The 3,902-nt window shown below is 29.7% G+C and overlaps 1 long non-coding RNA gene across 1 annotated transcript; it reads right to left on the reverse strand.

Annotated features, from left to right (window-relative positions):
- Nucleotides 1-1,980: 1,980 nt before the first annotated feature.
- Nucleotides 1,981-3,328, reverse strand: LOC145090709 (uncharacterized). The gene is made up of 3 exons (XR_013701730.1): nt 3,209-3,328; nt 2,945-3,142; nt 1,981-2,276 (listed from the first exon to the last, which is right to left on the reverse strand). It is a non-coding gene; the product is annotated as an uncharacterized LOC145090709 (long non-coding RNA).
- Between the last annotated feature and the right edge of the window lie 574 nt (nt 3,329-3,902).

Consider the following 3,902-nt stretch of genomic DNA (forward strand, 5'->3'; position numbering starts at 1 on the left):
AAATTTATAAGAAAAATGAGAAAATATTGAATTATAAAAATTAAAGTTTTTTTTTTTCTCTTTAAATTTAAACAAATAATTTAGATACACAAGTAAATATTAATTTAAAATAACCACAAAATTACATGTGACAAAATAAATAAGAATGTGACATGTGTTAAAAAGATCTTTATTTATTAGGGAGGATTCCGTAATTGAGTGGTGACTATCCACGTGATGGGTCATGGCAGAGATTCATTATGGTCTTTTCGGTTGATGCAATTTACCATTTTTAGAGAATTTTAGAGAAAACATTAAAATTTTCAATTATATATAGACACATCAACTTTGATAAAGTCTAAACTATAAATAATCCAACACAGTGCTTTACTTCCTAACTAACAAAGTAGGCACTATAAATACTTTGACACAAGAATCACCTAGTACAACACCATATTCTTCCTTAACTTCTCAATAGAAACCAAGAAATGCATTTATTTTCCTTGTTATTGTTCTGTTAACTCTCTAAGAGAGTATAATTAACTTTTCTGTTTAAGAATATGTGTTCGTTAGGTGGTGTTCCTAATTTTGTTAGGGAAACATTCAAGAAAACATCTACTAGGGAAACAAGTATAATCCTCTTTATATTTCATCCAAACAAAGTTTACTTGAATATCATCTAAAAAATTCTCAAATGATGCATAGAGCCTTAGTAATATTATGTACAGGTCAAGGACTGTTAGAGCTTTTGCTCATAACATCTCCATTCCGATCTTGACTATATTTAATGAATACATATAATATTGACGATTGATAGATGCTACCATTTTATGATAGAATATATATATATATATATATATATATATATATATATATATATATATATATATATATATATATATATATATATATATTGCACAGTTAATTTTCTATATGTTATAATAGCATTGGTTGTAATTATCTGCAACTTATGAACTTAGTTAATGCTCAACAAGAAAAGGAGGTTTCTTCTAAAAGCAATAAACACCATAAAACTTTGGTTGCCACCATGCTAGCATTGAATGTTTCTACTAGAAGATGTGAAATTGGGATATTTTAAAGCAGAAAAGATAGATTTTATTTTTAGTAAATCTCACAATCACTTTATACATTCCGACGCTTTTTATGACAAATCCATTATGGATGTACATCTTTTTTATGCTAAAACTTGAAATTGTACGATTTTGGCATTACATAGCGAATTGTGTTGTGAGAAATTGTTTTTACAATTCTTATATTTTATAATTAGTTGAAAGAAATGTATATTATATGGGTTGAATAAAAAAAAGTTAAATATAAAAATATAAATATTAAACATGTTTATAGTAAAATTACCAAATAAATATGATCGAAATGATGAATTAATGAATACTTACTTCTATATTTTAAATAACAACTATTGACGTATTTTAAAATAAAATGGATAATAATAGAAAAAATAATAAATTTATGCATTTTTTCATATATACAATAAGTATTGAATGTTCCATTGAAAAATCTCGGCATTATCTATATTTAAAAATTTTATACAACCTATTAATTGAATATAAAAAGTTTTATATAAATATATTAATTAATAATAAAGAATAAACATACAAATAAAAAATAAATTCAAGACAACTAAAAGTTTACCATTGTAATATTAGATACAATTTTTACTTGTTATTTTGAAAAAGAAAAAACAAAGTTTATATATTATCAAAAGTAATAAAACTTATTTTAATTGTCAATATGAATAACAAAACTCAAAACTAATAAAAATTTTCAATGATCAAAATATATTGTGTTGGATTGGATTAGTCAATTAAATACAAGAGAGAAAAATCAAATAAAATATTCATAAATCAAAGAGAAAAATCACAATCTTCAAATGTCGTTTGAAGCAATAAGTCGATAACTAACAATAGAAATGTTATTTTTTTTAGCCTCTATCTTGTCCATGCTTTCAATTGGGTAGGGAGATTTTAATCCCACAAATAAATTTTCTTTACCCCATAAATGGTTTACATCATATCTTTCATATCTTTCAGGGTTATTGTCAATGTAATCCAACCAACTATTACGTTTTGGTTTAAAAAGTCCTACATGTTATTTTTTTTGCATCCTAGAGGCATAAACTTTAAAATTATGGATTAAATAGGGGAATATATGAAAAATGAAGCGGTCATCCGATTGCCTAGATGAGCTGGCGTCCACATAGCATTTGGTCAACTGAAATTATTCATGTGGCGCTCACATGCTGTCCAGGTGGATTTTTCCTATTAAAATAAAAAAAAAATAAAAAATCTTATCTCTTTCACTTAAATAAAATCAAAGAGCCACAAAACCATGTAACCCTAAAAACCTGTGTTCGTCTTTTATTTTTTATTTTTTTCATACATCTTTGCCGACAACAGAATTGACCCAAAAGTTAACAGTAGCTGTGGTGAATGGTGATGATGGTGAGTGCCTCTATTCCCGACGCTTCCTTGATAACATCTTACTATTATGTTCGTTCTCCCCCAAAATCAACGAACTGAATGCAAAATTGACTCCAAAAAAACCAGATTGTAACCTGGAACTGAATGCGGGTTATGTGACAATACCATGGGCTGGTTATGTGGGAGTTCTAGTGACCTTCTACACGATCCGAATTCGATTCCGAATAACTAATGATTAAGACTGTAAATTGATCTGATCGTGAGCTTGTCGGGACACTAAGTGTGTACCGTCATAGTAATAGTCACCGAAAAGTACTTAGAGGGGGAATACAATGAAGAAGCATAACGAAGCGACGCCGATAAAGATGAATATCACTTTATCGGTTTTGTTTGTCATTTATTTCTGAAAGTGAACTTTTTCATAACTTTCACAATACTTCTGATCAGGTACAACTTCGACTGAATCGAAAACCAAATTCGACTGAAACAAAATCGGATTTACAAACCTGGAATTGAATGTAGGTTATGTGGGAGATCCATAAGCGAGGAAGGAACTGAGCGTTGAAAATAAACGATAGTTGTCGGATAAAATAGATCGGATAATCGTCGGGACTGAATGCAACTCATTGGGTGTTTTGCAGGTGGGTGTTCCAGTGGTGGTCCAAATCTACATCGACCTCGAGCATTCCTCCTTTCCTAGATTTCTAACAGAATCATATAACAAATTAAGCAAATATTCAAGAATTCTAACAAAAGATTTGATCCTTTACCTGTCATTTGAGAACAATTTCAAAATCAGGTTGTGTTTATGGAAGCAAGTCAAATAGACAAGAAGGTCAAAGAAATGGGAGAAGAAATCATGGAAGGTGCATTTCCAAAAAAAAAGCCACATGGCATATTCTTTTAAAATTTTGTTTTTCAAAAGAAAATGAAAAGTCAAACAAGCTTATTGCAACCGGTAAAACCGGCTTAAAATATGGTCCATACCTTTATTAGCAGGTAAAACATAAGTTTATGCCCCTAGGATGCAAAAAAATAACATGAGGGACCTTTTAAGTCAAAACGTGATAGTTAGTTGGGTTATCATGACAATAACCCTATCTTTTAAATCATGAATAAGGCTTAAATTGCTCATTAATATATTATTCATTTTTATGTCTAGTTCTGGTACAACCTGTACACAACATGTCCATAAGGGCAAAAGATCATCACTTCCAACTATCTTGAGTTGTAATTTTCCATGTAGCCCATATTAATAGTGATATACTATGAGCAGCAGAAAGTTGTCACCACCCTTCATCAGGGGCAAAACGGTCTAGAGTGACCAACTAAAGGAAATTTGTCCCAACCAGCCATAAGATCATTACTACAACCATTTAGCATCTTTCTCCGTATAAAGCAACATCGAACCCACCAGTGATAGGGCAACTTAGACCAAATCAATCATTATGTTTAACATCAACT

This window comes from Lactuca serriola, chromosome 2, assembly GCF_051521515.1.
Source record: "Lactuca serriola cultivar US96UC23 chromosome 2, Lser_US96UC23_V15, whole genome shotgun sequence".
In the NCBI taxonomy this organism is placed as follows: Eukaryota; Viridiplantae; Streptophyta; class Magnoliopsida; order Asterales; family Asteraceae; genus Lactuca; species Lactuca serriola.